We start from the raw sequence: 24,566 nt of genomic DNA, 5'->3' as shown, positions 1-24,566 counted from the left end.
ATTGATGTTGAGGAAATCGTTTCCCTCCAATAACCGGCAGTCAAGTCAGCACCACAAATTAAATAATTAAAATTAGAAAACATTGGTAAAATATTATATTGTCATTTAAAGAATTATAGATTTACATCTCTTGAACGCAATCAATTTGCCAGATTTAAAAATAACCTTACTGGGAAATCACACTTTGCAATAATCTGAGCACTGCGCCCAGAAAAATATGCTTTGCTATACAGACAAACGGCCATGTTGGAGAGATCTAAAATCGAAAATACTATGTAAATAATCCATTACCTTTGATTCTCTTCATCAGATGTCACTACCAGGAATCCCAGGTCCATAACGAATGTAGTTTTGTTCAAAAAAGCTCATCATTTATATCCAAAAAGCTCCGTGTTGTTAGCACATGATCTAAGCCAGCCGGACTTCTCGTCATGAACGTGGGTAAAAAATATATTTACGTTCGTTCAAACATGTCAAACGTTGTATAGCATAAATCATTAGTGCCTTTTTTAACCAGAACATGAATAATATTCAAGGTGGACGAATGCATTCTCTTTTATAACGTATTGGAACGAGGGTACCCAACATGAACTCGCGCGCCAGAGTCTAATCGGCCATCACCGTTCCATGGCTCTTGTTCGGTCAGATCTCACAGTAAAAGACTCAAAACACTTTGTAAAGGCTGGTGACATCTAGTGGAAGCAATAGGAAGTGCCAAAACATTAATCAACCCCTGTGTGTTTCAATGGCATAGGCTTAAAGGTAATTCAACACATCAGGTATCCACTTCCTGTCAGAAAATGTCTCAGGGTTTTGCCTGCCAAATGAGTTCTGTTATACTCACAGACACCATTCAAACAGTTTTAGAAACTTTAGGGTGTTTTCTATCCATATATAATAAGTATATGCATATTCTAGTTACTGGGTAGGATTAGTAACCAGATTAAATCGGGTACGTTTTTTTATCCAGCCGTGAAAATACTGCCCCCTAGCCCCAACAGGTTAAAGAAAAAAATACTGACTGATGTGGTATACTCCTCAATGCCATCGGATGAGGCCCGGAACATATTCCAGTCTGTGCTAGCAAAACAGTCCTGTAACTTAGCATCTGCGTCATCTGACCACGTCCGTATTGAGCGAGTCACTGGTACTTCCTGCTTTCGTTTTTGCTTGTAAGCAGGAATCAGGAGGATAGAACTATGTTGAGATTTGCCAAATGGAGGGTGAGGGAGAGCTTTCTATGAGTCTCTGTGTGTGGAGTAAAGGTGGTCTAGAGTTTTTTTTCCTGTTGTTGCACATGTAACATACTGGTAGAATTGAGGTAAAATGTATTTAAGTTTCCCTGCATTAAAGTCCCTGGCCACTAGGAGTGCCGCCTCTGCATGAGCATTTTCTTGTTTGCTTATGGCTTTATACAGCTCGTTGAGTGCGGTCTTAGTGCCAGCATCGGTTTGTGGTGGTAAATAGACAGCTGTGAAAAATCTAGATTAAAACTATGTTGGTAAATAGTGTGGTCTTCAGCTTATCATGAGAAACTCTACCTCAGGCGAGCAAAACCTTGAGACTTTCTTAATATTTGATTTCGGGCACCTGCTGTTATTGACGAATAGACACAGACCTCCACCCATTGTCATACCAGAGGCTGCTGTTCTGTCTTGCCAACGCACGGAAAAACCAGCCAACTGTATATTATCCATATAGTTGTTCAGCCACGACTCTGTGAAATATAAGATAATACAGTTTTTTATGTCCCATTGGTATGATAGTCTTGAACGGAGCTCATGCAGTTTATTCTCCAATGATTGCACGTTGGCCAATAGGACGGATGGTCTAGGCGGGTTACCCACTCGCCAACGAATTCTCACAAGGCACCCGGACATGCATCCACTATATCTGCGTCTTCTCTTCACGCGAATGACGGGGATTTGGGCCTGGTTGGGTATCTGGAGTAAATAACGCAAAAAAACCCCCACACAAAATAGCACAATTGGTTAGGAGCCCGTAAAACGACAGTCATCTCCTCCGACACCATTATTATCAAGCGCACACACACACGGCAGAATTGTGCATACTATGTCTGCTTGTGTGTATAAACATGATTTTGAAATGGATATCATACCGTTGGCCAGTTCTCAGGTTCTTTAAGATGTGCTGTTTCCTGACCTCCACTGACTGTGTTGCTGCTTTCTGAAGGGCAAAATGGAGAAAGGCGAACAGTTGCTGAGAAAGAAAATATTTATTTCATATTGTGTGTGTAGAGTAATGTCAGACCTGCTTAGGAAAACAACGTGAGTTTGTTCTGTGGACAGATAATCTGAGCAATATGTCTAGGACTGTTATTCCAATTAAGAAAGCCAGTGCATTGAGTATTCTATCATCTCTTCACAGACAACTGCGCCCCCATTGCATTGGTCTGGGACTCTGAACGCAAATTAAGAATTAACTTTTAAATCCGAAACAGAAGAGTTCAAGAGGATAATTACATTTGCACCCCTCTCTCTCTGTCTGTCTGTCTGTCTCTGTCTGTCTGTCTGTCTGTCTGTCTGTCTGTCTGTCTGTCTGTCTGTCTGTCTGTCTGTCTGTCTGTCTGTCTGTCTGTCTGTCTGTCTGTCTGTCTGTCTGTCTGTCTCTCTGTCTCTCTGTCTCTCTGTCTCTCTGTCTCTCTCTCCCTCTCCCTCTCTCTCTCTTTTTTTGGGGGGAGGGATTCTTTGTATTTTTCCGAGGAGTCCCAGGTGTCAGAGCAACTTTGAAGAAGTAAGATATCAATAGTTTATTGGCATGGAGTATTAATTTAACGAGGGCACATTCCACAGACATTTGGTGAAAATGATTTTATTAAGGATTTAAGTCGTTTTGTCAACCCTGGAGATTAGTGAAACATAATGAATTGTTTAATAAAAATGAAAAATGCATTACTGAAAACTTCCTTAAGATACTGTAACTTCCTTCATAGATAAAAGGTCCTTTAGGAATGATGACATTATTATGTGAGGATGTTTGGAAGGAGAACACACGGTTTCCTGATTGAAGATACTTTGAGGAAATGTTTACTGTAAAGTTTCCCACCTCAATTATTGCAATACTACAAAATGACAGTGAATACCGTTTGACAATTTCAGGAAAAGATTCATATGATCATATAAGGTACATCATTTAGCCGCACAACTGCTAAGAACACAACATCATATACAATTCCATTCAGAACCCTGGCATGTATCTCCTGCCTGGGCTTGGGCTAAGGCCTGGGCTGGGGGCTGGGGCTGGGGCCTGGGATGGAGCCGGGGGCTGGGCCCTGGACTGGGGCCTGGGTTGGGGCCTTTGTTGGGGCTGGCTCTCCACGTCTCCCTTGGTTGGTGTCCACCGGTTCTCTCCGAGTTCACCAAACACGATGAAATGCTAGAGGACGAGAGGATGTAGAGGAGGAAAGGATGGAGAGAGTAGAGGAGGAGAGGATGTAGAGAGTAGAGGAGGAGAGGATGTAGAGAGTAGAGGAGGAGAGGATGTAGAGAGTAGAGGAGGAGAGGATGGAGAGAGTAGAGGAGGAGAGGATGTAGAGAGTAGAGGAGGAGAGGATGTAGAGAGTAGAGGAGGAAAGGATGTAGAGAGTAGAGGAGGAGAGGATGTAGAGAGTGGAGGAGGAGAGGATGTAGAGAGTAGAGGAGGAGAGGATGTAGAGAGTAGAGGAGGACAGGATGTAGAGAGTAGAGGAGGAGAGAATGTAGAGAGCAGAGGAGGAGAGGATGTAGAGAGTAGAGGAGGAGAGGATGTAGAGAGTAGAGGAGGAGAGGATGTAGAGAGTAGAGGAGGAGAGGATGTAGAGAGTAGAGGAGGAGAGGATGTAGAGAGTAGAGCAGGAGAGAATGGAGAGAGTGGAGGAGGAGAGGATGTAGAGAGTAAAAGAAGAGAGGATGTAGAGAGTAGAAGAAGAGAGGATGTAGAGAGTAGAAGAAGAGAGGATGGAGAGAGTAGAGGACGAGAGGATGTAGAGAGTAGAAGAAGAGAGGATGTATAGAGGATGTAGAGAGTAGAGAAGGAGAGGATGTAGAGAGTAGAAGAAGAGAGGATGTAGATAGTAGAGGAAGAGAGGATGTAGAGAGTAAAAGAAGAGAGGATGTAGAGAGTAGAAGAGAGGATGTTGAGAGAAGAGGAGGAGAGGATGTAGAGAGTAAAAGAAGAGAGGATGTAGAGAGTGGAGGAGGAGAGGATGTAGAGAGTAGAGAGAGAGGATGGAGAGAGTAGAGGAGGAGAGGATGTAGAGAGTAGAGGAGAGGATGGAGAGAGTAGAGGAGGAGAGGATGAAGAGAGTAGAGGAGGAGAGGATGTAGAGAGTAGAGGAGGAGAGGATGTAGAGAGTAGAGGAGGAGAGGATGTAGAGAGTAGAGGAAGAGAGGATGTAGAGAGTAGAGGAGGAGAGGATGTAGAGAGTAGAGGAGGAGAGGATGTAGAGAGTAGAGGAGAGAGAGGATGTAGAGAGTAGAGGAGGAGAGGATGTAGAGAGTAGAGGAAGAGAGGATGTAGAGAGTAGAGGAGGAGAGGATGGAGAGAGAGGAGAGATGTAGAGAGAGAGAGAGGATGTAGAGAGTAGAAGAAGAGAGGATGTAGAGAGTAGAGGAGGAGAGGATGTAGAGAGTAGAGGAAGAGAGGATGTAGAGAGTAGAGGAAGAGAGGATGTAGAGAGTAGAGAAGAGAGGATGTAGAGAGTAGAGGAGGAGAGGATGTAGAGAGTAAAAGAAGAGAGGATGTAGAGAGTAGAAGAAGAGAGGATGTAGAGAGTAGAAGAAGAGAGGATGTAGAGAGTAGAAGAAGAGAGGATGTAGAGAGTAGAGGAGGAGAGGATGTAGAGAGTAGAAGAAGAGAGGATGTAGAGAGTAAAAGAAGAGAGGATGTAGAGAGTAGAGGAGGAGAGGATGTAGAGAGTAGAAGAAGAGAGGATGTAGAGAGTAGAGGAGGAGAGGATGTAGAGAGTAGAAGAAGAGAGGATGTAGAGAGTAGAAAGAGAGGATGTAGAGAGTAGAAGAAGAGAGGATGTAGAGAGTAGAAGAAGAGAGGATGTAGAGAGTAGAAGAAGAGAGGATGTAGAGAGGATGTAGAGAGTAGAGAAGGAGAGGATGTAGAGAGTAGAAGAAGAGAGGATGTAGAGAGTAGAAGAAGAGAGGATGTAGAGAGAGAGAGAGGATGTAGAGAGTAGAGGAGGAGAGGATGTAGAGAGTAGAAAGAAGAGAGGATGTAGAGAGTAGAGGAGGAGAGGATGTAGAGAGTAGAGGAGAGGATGTAGAGAGTAGAGAGGATGTAGAGAGTAGAGGAGGAGAGGATGTAGAGAGTAGAAGAGAGAGGATGTAGAGAGTAGAGGAGGAGAGGATGTAGAGAGTAGAAGAAGAGAGGATGTAGAGAGTAGAGAAGGAGAGGATGGAGAGAGTAGAGGAGGAGAGGATGTAGAGAGTAGAGAAGGAGAGGATGTAGAGAGTAGAGGAAGAGAGGATGTAGAGAGTAGAAGAAGAGAGGATGTAGAGAGTAGAGGAGGAGAGGATGGAGAGAGTAGAGGAAGAGAGGATGTAGAGAGTAGAAGAAGAGAGGATGGAGAGAGTAGAGGACGAGAGGATGTAGAGAGTAAAAGAAGAGAGGATGTAGAGAGTAGAGGAGGAGAGGATGTAGAGAGTAGAGAAGGAGAGGATGTAGAGAGTAGAAGAAGAGAGGATGTGGAGAGTACAAGAAGAGAAGATGTAGAGAGTAGAGGAGGAGAGGATGTAGAGAGTAGAGGAGGAGAGGATGTAGAGAGTAGAAGAAGAGATGATGTTGAGAGTAGAAGAAGAGAGGATGTAGAGAGTAGAGGAGGAGAGGATGTAGAGAGTAGAGGAGGAGAGGATGTAGAGAGGATGTAGAGAGTAGAGAAGGAGAGGATGTAGAGAGTAGAAGTAGAGAGGATGTAGATAGTAGAGGAGGAGAGGATGTAGAGAGTAAAAGAAGAGAGGATGTAGAGAGTAGAAGAGAGGATGTTGAGAGAAAAGGAGGAGAGGATGTAGAGAGTAAAAGAAGAGAGGATGTAGAGAGTGGAGGAGGAGAGGATGGAGAGAGTAGAGGAGAGGATGGAGAGAGTAGAGGAGAGGATGGAGAGAGTAGAGGAGGAGAGGATGTAGAGAGTAGAGGAGAGGATGGAGAGAGTAGAGGAGGAGAGGATGTAGAGAGTAAAAGAAGAGAGGATGTAGAGAGTAGAGGAGGAGAGGATGTAGAGAGTAGAAGAAGAGAGGATGTAGTGAGTAAAAGAAGAGAGGATGTAGAGAGTAGAGGAGGAGAGGATGGAGAGAGTAGAAGAAGAGAGGATGTAGAGAGTAGAAGAAGAGAGGATGTAGAGAGGATGTATTGAGTAGAGAAGGAGAGGATATAGTGAGTAAAAGAAGAGAGGATGTTAAGGGTAGAAGAAGAGAGGATGTAGAGAGTAGAAGAAGAGAGGATGTAGAGAGTAGAAGAAGAGAGGATGTTGAGAGTAGAGGAGGAGAGGATGAAGTGAGTAGAAGAGGAGAGGATGTACAGAGTAAAAGAAGAGAGGATATTGAGAGTAGAGGAGGAGAGGATGTAGAGAGTAGAAGAAGAGAGGATGTAGTGAGTAAAAGAAGAGAGGATGTAGAGAGTAGAGGAGGAGAGGATGTAGAGAGTAGAAGAAGAGAGGATGTAGAGAGTAGAAGAAGAGAGGATGTAGAGAGGATGTATAGAGTAGAGAAGGAGAGATGATAGAGAGTAAAAGAAGAGAGGATGTAGAGAGTAGAGGAGGAGAGGATGTAGAGTAGAGGAGGAGAGGATGTAGAGAGTAGAGGAAGAGAGGATGTAGAGAGTAGAGGAGGAGAGGATGAGAGAGTAAGAGGAGATGTAGAAGTAGGGAGGAGAGGATGTAGAGAGTAGAAGAAGAGAGGATGTAGAGAGTAGAGAGAGAGGATGAAGAGAGTAGAGGAGGAGAGGATGAGAGAGTAGAAGAAGGAGGATGGAAAGAGTAGAGGAGGAGAGGATGTAGAGAGAGAAGAGGAGAGGATGAGAGAGTAGAAGAAGAGAGGATGTAGAGAGTAGAGGAAGAAGAGAGTAGAGAAGGAGAGGATGTAGAAGTAGAGAGAAGAGAGATGAAGAGAGTAGAGAAGAGAGGATGTAGAGAGTGAAGAAGAGAGGATGTAGAGAGTAGAGGAGAGAGGATGTAGAGAGTAGAGGAGGAGAGGATGTAGAGAGAAAAAGAAGAGAGAGGAGAGAGAGGATAGAATGAAAGAGAGGATGTAAGAGAGTAGAAAGAAGAGAGGATGTAGAGAGTAGAGAGGAGAGGATGTAGAAGGGAGAGAAGAGGTGTGGAGGGAAGAGAGGATGTAGAGAGTAGAGGAGGAGGATGGAGAGTGAGGAGAGAGGTGTAGAGAGAGAGAGAGAGGATGGAGAGAGTAAAAGAAGAGGAGGAAGTAGAAGAGAGGATGTAGAAAATGGAGGAGAGGATGAGAGAGTAGAGGAGGAGAGATGTAGAAGAGAAGAGAGTAAGAGAGGAGAGAGAGTAGAGAAGGAGAGGATGAGAGAGTAGAGGAGGAAGAAGAGGAAGGAAAGGATGTAGAGACAAGAAGAGAGTGAGGAGGAAAGAGAGAGAAGAAGAGAGGATGGAAGAGTAGAAGAGAGGATGGAGAGAGTAAAGAAGGAGGATGTAGAGAGTAGAGGAGGAGAGGATGTAGAGAGAGGATGTAGAGAGAAGATAGAGAGAGGATGTAGAGAGAGAAGAGTAGAGGATGGAGAGAGTAGAGGAGGAGAGTGATAGAGAGTAGAGAAGAGAGAATGTAGAGTGAAAGAGAGAGGATGTAGAGAGTAGAAGAAGAGAGGATGAAGAGAGTAGAGGAAGGATGAGAAGTGGAGGAAGAGGATGTAGAGAGTAGAAGAAGAGAGGATGTAGAGAAGAGAGATGAGAGTAGAAGAGAGGATGATGAGAGTAGAAGAGGAGAGGATGTAGAGAGTAGAGGAGGAGAGGATGTAGAGAGTAGAAGAAGAGAGGATGTAGAGAGTAGAGGAGGAGAGGATGTAGAGAGTAGAAGAAGAGGATGTGAGAGTAGAGAGAAGAGGATGGAGAGTGAGAGAGGGATGTAGAGAGTAGAAGAAGAGAGGATGTAGAGAGTAGAATAAGAGAGGATGTAGAGAGTGAGAGGAGAGGATGTAGAGAGTAAAAGAAGAGAGGATGTAGAGTAGAAGAAGAGAGGATGGAGAGAGGAGAGGAGAGGATGTAGAGAGTAAAAGAAGAGAGGATGTAGAGAGTAGAGAAGGAGAGGATGTAGAGAGTAGAGGAAGAGAGGATGTAGAGAGTAGAGGAAGAGAGGATGTAGAGAGTAGAGGAGGAGAGGATGTAGAGAGTAAAAGAAGAGAGGATGTAGAGAGTAGAAGAGAGAGGATGTAGAGAGTAGAGGAGGAGAGGATGTAGAGAGTAGAGGAGGAGAGGATGTAGAGAGTAGAGGAAGAGAGGATGTAGAGAGTAGAGAAGAGAGGATTGAGAGAGGATGTAGAGTAGAGGAGGAAGGATGTAGAGAGTAAAAGAAGAGAGGATGTAGAGAGTAGAAGAAGAGAGGATGAGAGAGTAGAGGAGGAGAGGATGTAGAGAGTAGAGAAGGAGAGGATGTAGAGAGTAGAGGAGGAGGGATGAGAGAGAAGAGAGAGGATGTAGAGAGTAGATGAGGAGAGGATGTAGAGAGTAGAAGAGAGAGGATGTAGAGAGTAGAAGAAGAGAGGATGTAGAGAGAAGAAGAGATGTAGGAGTAGAAGAAGAGAGGATGTAGAGAGTAAAAGAAGAGAGGATGTAGAGAGTAGAGGAGGAGAGGATGTAGAGAAAAAGAAGAGAGGATGTAGAGAGTAGAGAGAGAGGATGTAGAGAGTAGAAGAAGAGAGGATGTAGAGAGTAGAGGGAAGAGAGGATGTAGAGAGTAGAAAAAGAGTGGATGTAGAGAGTAGAAGAAGAGAGGATGTGGAGAGTAGAGGAGGAGAGGTTGCTAGAGAGTAGAAGAAGAGAGGATGTAGAGAGTAGAAGAAGAGAGGATGTAGAGAGTAGAGGAGATAGAGGATGAGAGAGGATGAGAGAGAAAAAGAAGAGAGGATGTAGAGAGTAGAAGAGGAGAGGATGTAGAGAGTAGAAGAAGAGAGGATGTGGAGAGTAGAGGAGGAGAGGATGTAGAGAGTAGAAAGAAGAGAGGATGTAGAGAGTAGAAGAAGAGAGGATGTAGAGAGTAGAGGAGGAGAGGATGTAGAGAGTAAAAGAAGAGAGGATGTAGAGAGTAGAGGAGGAGAGGATGTAGAGAGTAGAAGAAGAGAGGATGTAGAGAGTAGAAGAGAGAGGATGTAGAGAGTAGAGGAGGAGAGGATGTAGAGAGTAGAGGAGGAGAGGATGTAGAGAGTAGAGGAAGAGGATGTAGAGAGTAGAGGAGGAGAGGATGAAGAGAGCAGAAGGAAGACAGGATGGAGAGAGTAAAAGAAGAGAGGATGTAGAGAGTAGAAGATGAGAGGATGTAGAGAGAAAGAAGGAAGAGGATGACAGAGAGGAGAGAGGATATGGAGAAGTAGAAGAGAGGATGTAGAGAGTATAGGAGAGGATGCAGAGAGTAGAGAGGATGTAGAGAGTAGAGGAGGAGAGGATGGAGAGAGTAGAAGAAGAGAGGATGTAGAGAGTAGAGGAAGAGGATGTAAGAGAGAAGAGAGGATGGAGAGAGTAGAGAGGAGAGGATGTAGAGAGTAGAGGAGGAGAGGATGTAGAGAGTAAAGAGAGGATGGAGAGAGTAGAAGAGAGGATGTAGAGAGGAGAAGAAGAGAGGATGTAGAGAGTAGAGGAGGAGAGGATGTAGAGAGTAGAAAGAAGAGAGGATGTAGAGTAGAAGAAGAGAGAGGATGTAGAGAGTGGAGGAGGAGAGGATGTAGAGAGTAGAAGAAGAGAGGATGTAGAGAGTAGAGGAGGAGAGGATGTAGAGAATAGAAGAAGAGAGGATGTAGAGAGTAGAAGAAGAGAGGATGTAGAGAGTAAAAGAAGAGAGGATGTAGAGAGTAGAGGAGGAGAGGATGTAGAGAGTAAAAGAAGAGAGGATGTAGAGAGTAGAAGAGAGGATGTAGAGAGTAAAAGAAGAGAGGATGGAGAGAGTAGAGGAGGAGAGGATGTAGAGAGTAAAAGAAGAGAGGATGTAGAGAGTAGAAGAAGAGAGGATGTAGAGAGTAGAGGAGGAGAGGATGTAGAGAGTAAAAGAAGAGAGGATGTAGAGAGTAGAATAAGAGAGGATGTAGAGAGTAGAGGAGGAGAGGATGTAGAGAGTAAAAGAAGAGAGGATGTAGAGAGTAGAGGAGGAGAGGATGTAGAGAGTAGAAGAAGAGAGGATGTAGAGAGTAGAGGAGGAGAGGATGTAGAGAGTAGAGGAGGAGAGGATGTAGAGAGTAGAGGAGGAGAGGATGTAGAGAGTAGAGGAGGAGAGGATGTAGAGAGTAGAGGAGGAGAGGATGTAGAGAGTAGAAGAAGAGAGGATGTAGAGAGTAAAAGAAGAGAGGATGTAGAGAGTAGAGGAGGAGAGGATGTAGAGAGTAGAAGAAGAGAGGATGGAGAGAGTAGAGGAGAGAGGATGTAGAGAGTAGAGGAGGAGAGGATGTAGAGAGTAGAGGAGAGAGGATGTAGAGAGTAGAGGAGAGAGGATGGAGAGAGGAGAGGAGAGGATGTAGAGAGTAGAGGAAGAGAGGATGTAGAGAGTAGAGGAAGAGAGGATGTAGAGAGTAGAGGAGGAGAGGATGTAGAGAGTAGAGGAGGAGAGGATGTAGAGAGTGGAGGAGGAGAGGATGTAGAGAGTAGAGGAGGAGAGGATGTAGAGAGTAGAGGAAGAGAGGACGTAGAGAGTAGAGAGGATGCAGAGAGAAGACAGAGAGGATGTAGAGAGTAGAGAGGAGGAGAGGATGTAGAGAGTAGAAGAAGAGGATGTAGAGAGTAGAGAAAGAGAGGATGTGAGAGTAAGAAGGAGAGGATGTAGAGAATAGAAGAAGAGAGGATGAGAGAGTAGAGAGAGGATGAGAGTGAAGAAGAAGAGGATGTAGAGAGTAGAAGAGAGGATCTAGAGAGTAAAGAAGAGAGGATGTAGAGAGTAGACGAAGAGAGGATGTAGAGTAGAGGAGGAGAGGATGTAGAGAGTAAAAGAAGAGAGGATGTAGAGAGTAGACGAAGAGAGTATGTATAGAGTAGAGGAGGAGAGGATGGAGAGAGTAGAGGAGGAGAGGATGGAGAGAGTTGAGGAGGACAGGATGAAGAGAGTAGAGGAGGAGAGGATGACGAGTAGAGGAGGAGAGGATTTAGAAGTAGAGGAGGAGAGCATGGAGAGTTAGAGGAGGACAGGTTGTAGAGAGTAGAGGAGGAGAGGATTTGAGAGTAGAGGATGAGAGGATGGAGAATGTTGAGGAGATCAGGATGGAGAGAGTAGAGGAGGAGAGGATGTACAGAGTAGAAGAAGAGAGGATGTAGAGAGGAGAGGATGTAGAGAGTAGAGGAGGAGAGGATGTAGAGAGCAGAGGAGGAGAGGGTGGAGAGAGTTGAGGAGGAGAGGATGAAGAGAGTAGAGGAGGAGAGGATTTGAGAGTAGAAGAAGGAGAGGATGTAGAGAGTAGAGGAGGACAGGATGGAGAGAGTAGAGGAGAGAGGATGCACAGAGTAGAAGAAGAGAGGATGTAATAGAGAGGAGAGGATGTAGAGAGTAGAGGAGGAGAGGATGTAGAGAGTAGAAGAAGAGAGGATGTAGAGAGTAGAGGAGAGGATGTAGAGAGTAGAAGAAGAGAGGATGTAGAGAGTAGAAGAAGAGAGGATGTAGAGAGTAGAGGAGGAGAGGATGGAGAGAGTAGAGGAGGAGAGGATGTAGAGAGTAGAGGAAGAGAGGATGTAGAGAGTAGAGGAAGAGAGGATGTACAGAGTAGAGGAGGAGAGGATGGAGAGAGTAGAGGAAGAGAGGATGGAGAGAGTAGAGGAAGAGAGGATGTAGAGAGTAGAGGAGGAGAGGATGTAGAGAGTAGAGGAAGAGAGGATGTAGAGAGTAGAAGAGAGGATGTAGAGAGCAAAGAGAAGAGGATGTAGAGAGTAGACGAAGAGAGGATGTAGAGTGGAAGAAGGAGAGGATGTAGAGAATAAAAGGAGAGGACGTACAGAGTAGAGAGGAGAGGATGGAGAGAGTAGAGGAAGAGGATGTAGAGAGAAATGGAGGAAGAGGATGTAGAGAGTAGAGGAGAGGATGAGAGAGTGAAGAGGAGAGAGATGGAGAGAGTAGGAGAAGGATGTAGAGAGTAGAAGAAGAGAGGATGTAGAGAGAGAGAGGATGTAGAGAGTAGAGGAGGAGAGGATGTGGAGAGTAGAAGACAGGATGGAGAGAGTAGAGGAGGAGAGGATGTAGAGAGTAGAGGAGGAGAGGATGTAGAGAGTAGAGGAAGAGAGGATGTAGAGAGGAGAGGATGTAGAGAGTAGAGGAGGAGAGGATGTAGAGAGTAGAAAAAGAGAGGATGTAGAGAGTAGAAGAAGAGAGGATGTAGAGAGTGGAGGAGGAGAGGATGCAGAGAGTAAAAGAAGAGAGGATGTAGAGAGTAGAGGAGGAGAGGATGTAGAGAATAGAAGAAGAGAGGATGTAGAGAGTAGAAGAAGAGAGGATGTAGAGAGTAAAAGAAGAAAGGATGTAGAGAGTAGAGGAGGAGAGGATGTAGAGAGTAAAAGAAGAGAGGATGTAGAGAGTAGAAGAGAGGATGTAGAGAGTAAAAGAAGAGAGGATGTAGAGAGTAGAGGAGGAGAGGATGTAGAGAATAAAAGAAGAGAGGGTGTAGAGAGTAAAAGAAGAGAGGATGTAGAGAGTAGAGGAGGAGAGGATGTAGAGAGTAAAAGAAGAGAGGATGTAGAGAGTAGAAGAAGAGAGGATGTAGAGAGTAGAGGAGGAGAGGATGTAGAGAGTAGAAGAAGAGAGGATGTAGAGAGTAGAAGAAGAGAGGATGTAGAGAGTAGAGGAGGAGAGGATGTAGAGAGTAGAAGAAGAGAGGATGTAGAGAGTAGAGGAGGAGAGGATGTAGAGAGTTGAAGAAGAGAGGATCTAGAGAGTAGAGGAGGAGAGGATCTAGAGAGTAGAGGAGGAGAGATGTAGAGAGTAGAGGAGAGAGGATGTAGAGAGTAGAGGAGGAGAGGATGGAGAGAGTAGAGGAGGAGAGGATGTGGAGAGCAGAAGAAGACAGGATGGAAAGAGTAAAAGAAGAGAGGATGTAGAGAGTAGAAGATGAGAGGATGTTGAGAGTAGAGGAGGAGAGGATGGAGAGAGTAGAGGAGGAGAGCATGTGGAGAGTAGAGGAAGAGAGGATGTACAGAGTAGAGGAGATGATGGAGAGAGTAGAGGAGGAGAGGATGGAGAGAGTAGAGGAGGAGAGGATGAAGAGAGTAGAGGAAGAGAGGATGTAGAGAGTAGAGGAAGAGAGGTTGTAGAGAGTAGAGGAGAGAGGATGTAGAGAGTAGAGGAGGTGAGATGAGAGAGTGGAGGAGGAGAGGATGTAGAGAGTAGAGGAGGAGAGGATGGAGAGTGTAGAGGAAGAGAGGATGTAGAGTGCAGAGGATGTAGAGAGAAGAGGAGAGAATGTCGAGAGTAGAGGAGGAGAGGATGTAGAGAGTAAAGTAAGAGAGGATGGAGAGAGACAAAGAGAGGATGTAGAGTGAAGAGGAAGGATGTAGAGAGTAAAAGAAGAGAGGATGTAGAGAGTAGAGGAGGAGAGAGATGTAGAGAGTAAAGAGAAGAGAGGATGTAGAGAGTAGACGAAGAGAGGATGTAGAGGAGGAGGACAGGATGTAGAGAATAAAAGAAGAGAGGATGTAGAGAGTAGAGGAAGAGAGGATGTACAGAGTAGAGGAGGAGAGGATGGAGAGAGTAGAGGAGGAGAGGATGGAGAGAGTAGAGGAGGACAGGATGAAGAGAGTAGAGGAAGAGAGGATAAACGAGTAGAGGAGGAGAGGATTTAGAGAGTAGAGGAGGAGAGCATGGAGAGAGTAGAGGAGGACAGGATGAAGAGAGTAGAGGAGGAGAGGATTTAGAGAGTAGAGAGATGAGAGGATGTAGAGATGAGGAGATAGGATGGAGAGAGTAGAGGAGGAGAGGATGTAGAGAGTAGAAGAAGAGAGGATGTAGAGAAGAGAGGATGTAGAGAGTAGAGGAGGAGAGGATGTAGAGAGTAGAGGATGAGAGGATGTAGAGAGTTGAGAGGAGAGGATGTAGAGAGTAGAGGAGGAGAGGATTAGAGATAGAGAAGGAGAGGATGGAGAGAGTAGAGGAGGAGAAGGATGTAGAGAGTAGAGGAGGAGAGAGACAGAGAGAGAGAAGAGAGGATGTAGAGAGGAGAGGATGTAGAGAGTAGAGGAGGAGAGGATGTAGAGAGTAGAAGAAGAGAGGATGTAGAGAGTAGAGGAGGAGAGGATGTAGAGAGTAAAGAAGAGAGGATGTAGAGAGTAGAGGAGGAGAGGATGTAGAGAGTAGAGAAGAGAGGGATGTAGAGAGTAGAAGAAGAGAGGATGTAGAGAGTAGAGGAGGAGAGGTGATGGAGAGTAGAGGAGGAGAGGATGTAGAGAGTAGAGGAGGAGAGGATGTAGAGAGCAGAGGAAGAGAGGATGTAGAGAGTAGAAGGAGAGGATGTAGAGAGAAAGAAGAGGATGAAGAGAGTAGACGAAGAGAGGATGTAGAGAAGAAGAGGACAGGATGTAGAGAAAAAGAAGAGAGGATGTACAGAGTAGAGGAGGAGAGGATGAGTAGAGGAGAGAGGATGTAGAGAGTAGAGGAGAGAGGATGTAGAGAGTAGAGGAGGAGAGAGATGCGAAATAGTGGAGGAGCAGAAGGATGTAGAGAGTTGAGGAGGAGAGGATGAGAGAGTAGAGGAAGAGAGGATGTAGAGAAGAGAGGATGTAGAGAGTAGAGGAGGAGAAGGATGTAGAGAGTAGAGGAGGAGAGGATGGAGAGAGTAGAGAAGACAGGATGAAGAGAGCAGAGGAGAGAGGATGGAGAGCAGTGAGAGGAGAGAGATGGATGAGAGATGACGAAGAGGAGAGAGAGGAAGAGAGTGAGAGAAGAGGATAGAGAGAGGATGTAGAGAGTAGAGGAGGAGAGGATGTAGAGAAGTAGAGAGGATGTAGAGGAGGAGAGGATGTAGAGAGTAGGAGAGAGAGGATGCAGAGAGTAGAGGAAGAGAGGATGTAGAGAGTAGAGGAGGAGAGGATGGAGAGAGTAGAGGAGGAGAGGATGGAGAGAGTGGAGGAGGAGAGGATGTAGAGAGTAGAGGAGGAGAGGATGTAGAGAGTAGAAGAAGAGAGGATGTAGAGAGTAGAGAGGACAGGATGTAGAGAGTAAAGAAGAGAGGATGTAGAGAGTAGAAGAAGAGAGGATGTACAGAGTAGAGAGGAGAGGATGGAAGAGAGTAGAGGAGGAGAGGATGGAGAGAGCTGAGAAGGACAGGATGAAGAGAGTAGAGGAGGAGAGGATGTAGAGAGTAGAAGAAGAGAGGATGAGAGGAGAGGATGTAGAGAGTAGAGGAGGAGAGGATGTAGAGAGTAAAAAGAAGAGAGGATGTAGAGAGTAGAGGAGAGAGGATGTAGAGAGTAGAAGAAGAGAGGATGTAGAGAGCAGAGGAGAGAGGATGTAGAGAGTAGAGAAGAGAGTATGTAGAGAGCAGAAGAAGAGAGGATCTAGAGAGTAGAGGAGAGAGGATGTAGAGAGTAGAAGACGAGAGAGGGATGTAGAGAGTAGAAGAGGAGAGGATGTTGAGAGTAGAGGAGGAGAGGATGTGAAGAGTAGAAGAGAGGATGTAGAGAGTAGAAGAAGAGAGGATGTAGAGAGTAGAGGAGGAGAGGATGTAGAGAGTAAAAGAAGAGAGGATGTAGAGAGTAGAAGAAGAGAGGATGTAGAGAGTAGAGGAGGAGAGGATGTAGAGAGTAAAAGAAGAGAGGATGTAGAGAGTAGAGGAGGAGAGGATGTAGAGAGTTGAAGAAGAGAGGATCTAGAGAGTAGAGGAGGAGAGGATGTAGAGAGTAGAGGAGGAGATGATGTAGAGAGTAGAGGAGGAGAGGATGTAGAGAGTAGAGGAGGAGAGGATGGAGAGAGTAGAGGAGGAGAGGATGTGGAGAGCAGAAGAAGACAGGATGGAAAGAGTAAAAGAAGAGAGGATGTAGAGAGTAGAAGATGAGAGGATGTTGAGAGAAAAGGAGGAGAGGATGGAGAGAGTAGAGGAGGAGAGCATGTGGAGAGTAGAGGAAGAGAGGATGTACAGAGTATAGGAGATGATGGAGAGAGTAGAGGAGGAGAGGATGGAGAGAGTTGAGGAGGAGAGGATGAAGAGAGTAGAGGAAGAGAGGATGTAGAGAGTAGAGGAAGAGAGGTTGTAGAGATAGAGGAGGAAAGGATGTAGAGAGTAGAGGAGGTGAGGATAGAGAGAGTGGAGGAGGAGAGGATGTAGAGAGTAGAGGAGGAAAGGATGGAGAGTGTAGAGGAAGAGAGGATGTAGAGTGGAGAGGATGTAGAGAGAAGAGGAGAGAATGTAGAGAGTAGAGGAGGAGAGGATGTAGAGAGTAAAATAAGAGAGGATGTAGAGAGTAGACAAAGAGAGGATGTAGAGTGGAAGAGGACAGGATGTAGAGAATAAAAGAAGAGAGGATGTAGAGAGTCGAGGAAGTGAGGATGTAGAGAGTAAAAGAAGAGAGGATGTAGAGAGTAGAAGAGAGGATCTAGAGAGTAAAAGAAGAGAGGATGTAGAGAGTAGACGAAGAGAGGATGTAGAGTGGAAGAGGACAGGATGTAGAGAATAAAAGAAGAGAGGATGTAGAGAGTCGAGGAAGAGAGGATGTACAGAGTAGAGGAGGAGAGGATGGAGAGAGTAGAGGAGGAGAGGATGGAGAGAGTTGAGGAGGACAGGATGAAGAGAGTAGAGGAGGAGAGGATGTACCGAGTAGAGGAGGAGAGGATTTAGAGAGTAGAGGAGGCGAGCATGGAGAGAGTTGAGGAGGACAGGATGGAGAGAGTAGAGGAGGAGAGGATTTAGAGAGTAGAGGATGAGAGGATGGAGAGTGTTGAGGAGATCAGGATGGAGAGAGTAGAGGAGGAGAGGATGTACAGAGTAGAAGAAGAGAGGATGTAGAGAGGAGAGGATGTTGAGAGTAGAGGAGGAGAGGATTTAGAGAGCAGAGGAGGAGAGGGTGGAGAGAGTTGAGGAGGAGAGGATGAAGAGAGTAGAGGAGGAGAGGATTTAGAGAGTAGAGGAGGAGAGGATGGAGAGAGTTGAGGAGGACAGGATGGAGAGAGTAGAGGAGGAGAGGATGTACAGAGTAGAAGAAGAGAGGATGTAGAGAGGAGAGGATGTAGAGAGTAGAGGAGGAGAGGATGTAGAGAGTAGAGGAAGAGAGGATGTAGAGAGTAGAGGGAGGAGAGGGATGTAGAGAGTAGAAGAAGAGAGAATGTAGAGAGTAGAGGACAGAGGATGTAGAGAGTAGAAAAGAGAGGATGTAGAGAGTAGAGAAGAGAGGATGTAGAGAGTAGAGGAGGAGAGGGTTGTAGAGAGCAGAGGAGGAGAGTGATGTAGAGTGGAAGAGGAGAGGATGTAGAGAGTAGAGGAAGAGAGGATGTACAGAGTAGAGGAGGAGAGGATGGAGAGAGTAGAGGAAGAGAGGATGTAGAGAGTAGAGGAGGAGAGGATGTAGAGAGTAGAGGAGGAGAGGATGTAGAGAGTAAAAGAAGAGAGGATGTAGAGAGTAGAAGAGAGGATGTAGAGAGTAAAAGAAGAGAGGATGTAGAGAGTAGACAAGAGAGGATGTAGAGTGGAAGAGGAGAGGATGTAGAGAATAAAAGAAGAGAGGATGTAGAGAGAAAGAAGAGAGGATGGAGAGAGTAGAGGAGGAGAGGATGGAGAGAGTAGAGGAAGAGAGGATGTAGAGAGTAGAGGAGGAGAGGATGGAAATAGTGGAGGAGGAGAGGATGTAGAGAGTAGAGGAGAGGATGGAGAGAGTAGAGGAAGAGAGGATGTAGAGAAGAGAGGATGTAGAGAGTAGAGGAGGAGAGGATGTAGAGAGTAGATGAAGAGAGGATGTAGAGAGTAGAGGAGGAGAGAATATAGAGAGTAGAGGAGGAGAGGATGTACAGAGTAGAAGAAGAGGATGTAGAGAGGAGAGGATGTAGAGAGTAGAGGAGGAGAGGATGTAGAGAGTAAACGAAGAGAGGATGTAGAGAGTTGAATAAGAGAGCGAGAGAGAGTAAAAGAAGAGAGGATGTAGAGAGTAGAGGAGGAGAGGATGTAGAGAGTAAGAAGAGAGTATGTATAGAGTAGAAGAAGAGAGGATGTAGAGAGTAGAGGAGGAGAGGATGTAGAGTGGAGGAGGAGAGGATGTAGAGAACAAAAGAAGAGAGGATGTAGAGAGTAGAAGAAGAGAGGTTGTAGAGAGTAAAAGAAGAGAGGATGTAGATAGTAGAGGAGGAGAGGATGTAGAGTGGAGGAGGAGAGGATGTGGAGAGTAAAAGAAGAGAGGATGTAGAGAGTAGACAAAGAGAGGATGTAGAGTGGAAGAGGACAGGATGTAGAGAATAAAAGAAGAGAGGATGTAGAGAGTCGAGGAAGTGAGGATGTAGAGAGTAAAAGAAGAGAGGATGTAGAGAGTAGAAGAGAGGATCTAGAGAGTAAAAGAAGAGAGGATGTAGAGAGTAGACGAAGAGAGGATGTAGAGTGGAAGAGGACAGGATGTAGAGAATAAAAAGAAGAGAGGATGTAGAGAGTCGAGGAAGAGAGGATGTACAGAGTAGAGGAGGAGAGGATGGAGAGAGTAGAGGAGGAGAGGATGGAGAGAGCTGAGGAGGACAGGATGAAGAGAGTAGAGGAGGAGAGGATGTACCGAGTAGAGGAGGAGAGGATTTAGAGAGTAGAGGAGGCGAGCATGGAGAGAGTTGAGGAGGACAGGATGGAGAGAGTAGAGGAGGAGAGGATTTAGAGAGTAGAGGATGAGAGGATGGAGAGTGTTGAGGAGATCAGGATGGAGAGAGTAGAGGAGGAGAGGATGTACAGAGTAGAAGAAGAGAGGATGTAGAGAGGAGAGGATGTTGAGAGTAGAGGAGGAGAGGATTTAGAGAGCAGAGGAGGAGAGGGTGGAGAGAGTTGAGGAGGAGAGGATGAAGAGAGTAGAGGAGGAGAGGATTTAGAGAGTAGAGAAGGAGAGGATGGAGAGAGTTGAGGAGGACAGGATGGAGAGAGTAGAGGAGGAGAGGATGTACAGAGTAGAAGAAGAGAGGATGTAGAGAGGAGAGGATGTAGAGAGTAGAGGAGGAGAGGATGTAGAGAGTAGAAGAAGAGAGGATGTAGAGAGTAGAGGAGGAGAGGATGTAGAGAGTAGAAGAAGAGAGAATGTAGAGAGTAGAGGAGCAGAGGATGTAGAGAGTAGAAAAGAGAGGATGTAGAGAGTAGAAGAAGAGAGGATGTAGAGAGTAGAGGAGGAGAGGGTTTAGAGAGTAGAGGAGGAGAGGATGTAGAGTGGAAGAGGAGAGGATGTGGAGAGTAGAGGAAGAGAGGATGCAACAGAGTAGAGGAGGAGAGGATGGAGAGAGTAGAGGAAGAGAGGATGGAGAGAGTAGAGGAAGAGAGGATGTAGAGAGTAGAGGAGGAGAGGATGTAGAGAGTAAAAGAAGAGAGGATGTAGAGAGTAGAAGAGAGGATGTAGAGAGTAAAAGAAGAGAGGATGTAGAGAGTAGACGAAGAGAGGATGTAGAGTGGAAGAGGAGAGGATGTAGAGAATAAAAGAAGAGAGGATGTACAGAGTAGAGGAGGAGAGGATGGAGAGAGTAGAGGAAGAGAGGATGGAGAGAGTATAGGAAGAGAGGATGTAGAGAGTAGAGGAGGAGAGGATGGAAATAGTGGAGGAGGAGAGGATGAGAGAGTTGAGGAGGAGAGGATGGGAGAGTGGAGGAAGAGAGGATGTAGAGAAGAGAGGATGTAGAGAGTAGAGGAGGAGAGGATGTATAGAGTAGAGGAGGAGAGGATGGAGAGAGTTGAGTAGGACAGGATGAAGAGAGTAGAGGAGGAGAGGATGTACAGAGTAGAAGAAGAGAGGATGTAGAGAGGAGAGGATGTAGAGAGTAGAGGAGGAGAGGATGTAGAGAGTAAAAGAAGAGAGGATGTAGAGAGTTGAATAAGAGAGGATGTAGAGAGTAAAAGAAGAGAGGATGTAGAGAGTAGAGGAGGAGAGGATGTAGAGAGTAGAAGAAGAGAGTATGTAGAGAGTAGAAGAAGAGAGGATGTAGAGAGTAGAGGAGGAGAGGATGTAGAGTGGAGGAGGAGAGGATGTAGAGAATAAAAGAATAGAGGATGTAGAGAGTAGAAGAAGAGAGGTTGTAGAGAGTAAAAGAAGAGAGGATGTAGATAGTAGAGGAGGAGAGGATGTAGAGTGGAGGAGAGGATGTGGAGAGTAAAAGAAGAGAGGATGTAGAGAGTAGAAGAAGAGAGGATGTAGAGAGTAGAAGAAGAGAGTGGGTAGAGAGTAGAGGAGGAGAGGATGTACAGAGTAGAAGAAGAGAGGATGTAGAGAGTAAAAGAAGAGAGGATGTAGAGAGTAGAAGAGGAGAGGATGTAGAGTGGAAGAGGAGAGGATGTAGACAGTAAAAGAAGAGAGGATGTAGAGAGTAGAGGAGGAGAGGAAGGAGAGAGTTGAGGAGGAGAGGATGAAGAGAGCAGAAGAAGAGATGATGTAGAGAGTAGAGGAAGAGAGGTTGTAGAGAATAGAGGAGGAAAGTATGTAGAGACTAGAGTAGGAGAGGATGGAGAGGGTGGAGGAGGAGAGAATGTAGAGAGTAGAGGAGGAGAGGATGTAGAGAGTAGAGGAGGAGATGATGGAGAGAGTAGAGGAAGAGACGATGTAGAGAGTAGAAGAAGAGAGGATGTAGAGAGTAGAGGAAGAGAGGATGTAGAGAGGAGAGGATGTAGAGAAGAGGAGGAGAGGATAGAGAGTAAAAGAAGAGAGGATGTAGAGAGTAGAAGAGGAGAAGATGGTGGGAGTAGAGGAGGAGAGGATGTAGAGAGTAAAAGAAGAGAGGTTGTAGAGAGTAAAAGAAGAGAGGATGTAGACAGTAGAGGAGGAGAGGATGGAGAGAGTTGAGGAGGACAGGATGGAGAGAGTAGAGGAGGAGAGGATTTAGAGAGTAGAGGATGAGAGGATGGAGAAGTGTTGATGAGATCAGGATGGAGAGAGTAGAGGAGGAGAGGATGTACAGAGTAGAAGAAGAGAGGATGTAGAGAGGAGAGGATGTTGAGAGTAGAGGAGGAGAGGATTTAGAGAGCAGAGGAGGAGAGGGTGGAGAGAGTTGAGGAGGAGAGGATGAAGAGAGTAGAGGAGGAGAGGATTTAGAGAGTAGAGAAGGAGAGGATGGAGAGAGTTGAGGAGGACAGGATGGAGAGAGTAGAGGAGGAGAGGATGTACAGAGTAGAAGAAGAGTGGATGTAGAGAGGAGAGGATGTAGAGAGTAGAGGAGGAGAGGATGTAGAGAGTAGAAGAAGAGAGGATGTAGAGAGTAGAGGAGGAGAGGATGTAGAGAGTAGAAGAAGAGAGAATGTAGAGAGTAGAGGAGCAGAGGATGTAGAGAGTAGAAAAGAGAGGATGTAGAGAGTAGAAGAAGAGAGGATGTAGAGAGTAGAGGAGGAGAGGGTTTAGAGAGTAGAGGAGGAGAGGATGTAGAGTGGAGGAGGAGAGGATGTGGAGAGTAGAGGAAGAGAGGATGTACAGAGTAGAGGAGGAGAGGATGGAGAGAGTAGAGGAAGAGAGGATGGAGAGAGTAGAGGAAGAGAGGATGTAGAGAGTAGAGGAGGAGAGGATGTAGAGAGTAAAAGAAGAGAGGATGTAGAGAGTAGAAGAGAGGATGTAGAGAGTAAAAGAAGAGAGGATGTAGAGAGTAGACGAAGAGAGGATGTAGAGTGGAAGAGGACAGGATGTAGAGAATAAAAGAAGAGAGGATGTACAGAGTAGAGGAGGAGAGGATGGAGAGAGTAGAGGAAGAGAGGATGGAGAGAGTAGAGAAGAGAGGATGTAGAGAGTAGAGGAGGAGAGGATGGAAATAGTGAGAGGAGGAGAGGATGGAGAGTTGAGGAGGAGAGGATGGGGAGAGTGGAGGAAGAGAGGATGTAGAGAAGAGAGGATGTAGAGAGCAGAGGAGAGGATGTATAGAGTAGAGGAGGAGAGGATGGAGAGAGTTGAGTAGGACAGGACGAAGAGAGTAGAGGAGAGAGGATGTACAGAGTAGAAGAAGAGAGGATGTAGAGAGGAGAGGATGTAGAGAGTAGAGGAGGAGAGGATGTAGAGAGTAAAAGAAGAGAGGATGTAGAGAGTTGAATAAGAGAGGATGTAGAGAGTAAAGAAGAGAGGATGTAGAGAGTAGAGGAGGAGAGGATGTAGAGAGTAGAAGAAGAGAGTACGGAGAGAGCAGAAGAAGAGAGGATGTAGATAGTAGAGGAGGAGAGATGTAGAGTGGAGGAGGAGAGGATGTGGAGAGTAAAAAGAAGAGAGGATGTAGAGAGTAGAAGAAGAGAGGATGTAGAGAGTAGAAGAAGAGAGTGGAGTAGAGAGTAGAGGAGGAGAGGATGTACAGAGTAGAAGAAGAGAGGATGTAGAGAGTAAAAGAAGAGAGGATGTAGAGAGTAGAAGAGGAGAGGATGTAGAGTGGAAGAGGAGAGGATGTAGACAGTAAAAGAAGAGAGGATGTAGAGAGTAGAGGAGGAGAGGAAGGAGAGAGTTGAGGAGGAGAGGATGAAGAGAGCAGAAGAAGAGATGATGTAGAGAGTAGAGGAAGAGAGGTTGTAGAGAATAGAGGAGTAAAGTATGTAGAGACTAGAGTAGGAGAGGATGGAGAGGGTGGAGGAGGAGAGAATGTAGAGAGTAGAGGAGGAGAGGATGTAGAGAGTAGAGGAGGAGATGATGGAGAGAGTAGAGGAAGAGACGATGTACAGAGTAGAAGAAGAGAGGATGTAGAGAGTAGAGGAAGAGAGGATGTAGAGAGGAGAGGATGTAGAGAAGAGGAGGAGAGGATAGAGAGAGTAAAAGAAGAGAGGATGTAGAGAGTAGAAGAGGAGAAGATGGTGGGAGTAGAGGAGGAGAGGATGTAGAGAGTAAAAGAAGAGAGGTTGTAGAGAGTAAAAGAAGAGAGGATGTAGACAGTAGAGGAGGAGAGGATGTAGAGAGTAGAAGAAGAGAGGATGTACAGAGTAGAGGAGGAGAGGATGGAGAGAGTAGAGGAAGAGAGGATGTAGAGAGTAGAAGAAGAGAGTGGGTAGAGAGTAGAGGAGGAGAGGATGTACAGAGTAGAAGAAGAGAGGATGTAGAGAGTAAAAGAAGAGAGGATGTAGAGAGAAGAGGAGGAGAGGATGTAGAGAGTAGAAGACAAGAGGATGTAGAGAGTAGAAGAAGAGAGGATGTAGAGAGTAGAGGAGGAGAGGATGTAGAGTGGAGGAAGAGAGGATGTAGAGAATAAAAGAATAGAGGATGTAGAGAGTAGAAGAAGAGAGGTTGTAGAGAGTAAAAGAAGAGAGGATGTAGATAGTAGAGGAGGAGAGGATGTAGAGTGGAGGAGGAGAGGATGTAGAGAGTAAAAGAAGAGAGGATGTAGAGAGTAGAAGAGGAGAGGATGTAGAGTGGAAGAGGAGAGGATGTAGACAGTAAAAGAAGAGAGGATGTAGAGAGTAGAGTAGGAGAGGAAGGAGAGAGTTGAGGAGGAGAGGATGAAGAGAGCAGAGGAAGAGATGATGTAGAGAGTAGAGGAAGAGAGGTTGTAGAGAATAGAGGAGGAAAGTATGTAGAGACTAGAGTAGGAGAGGATGGAGAGGGTGGAGGAGGAGAGAATGTAGAGAGTAGAGGAGGAGAGGATGTAGAGAGTAGAGGAGGAGAAGATGGAGAGAGTAGAGGAAGAGACAATGTACAGAGTAGAAGAAGAGAGGATGTAGAGAGTAGAGGAAGAGAGGATGTAGAGAGGAGAGGATGTAGAGAAGAGGAGGAGAGGATAGAGAGAGTAAAAAGAAGAGAGGATGTAGAGAGTAGAAGAGAGAGAAGATGGAGAGAGTAGAGGAGATGACGGAGAGTAAAGAAGACAGGATGGAGAGAGTAGAGGAGTAGAGGATGTAGAGAGTTGAGGAGGAGAGGATGGAGAGAGTAAAAGAAGAGAGGATGTAGAGAGTAAAAGAAGAGAGGATGTAGAGAGTAAAAGAAGAGAGGATGAAGAGAGTGGAGTAGGAGAGGATGTAGAGAGTAGAAGAAGAGAGGATGTAGAGAGTAGAGGAGGAGAGGATGGAGAGAGTTGAGGAGGACAGGATGGAGAGAGTAGAGGAGGAGAGGATTTAGAGAGTAGAGGATGAGAGGATGGAGAGTGTTGAGGAGATCAGGATGGAGAGAGTAGAGGAGGAGAGGATGTACAGAGTAGAAGAAGAGAGGATGTAGAGAGGAGAGGATGTTGAGAGTAGAGGAGGAGAGGATTTAGAGAGCAGAGGAGGAGAGGGTGGAGAGAGTTGAGGAGGAGAGGATGAAGAGAGTAGAGGAGGAGAGGATTTAGAGAGTA

Source organism: Salmo salar, chromosome ssa09 (assembly GCF_905237065.1).
Source record: "Salmo salar chromosome ssa09, Ssal_v3.1, whole genome shotgun sequence".
Taxonomy (NCBI): Eukaryota; Metazoa; Chordata; class Actinopteri; order Salmoniformes; family Salmonidae; genus Salmo; species Salmo salar.
This window is presented reverse-complemented; position numbering follows the sequence as displayed.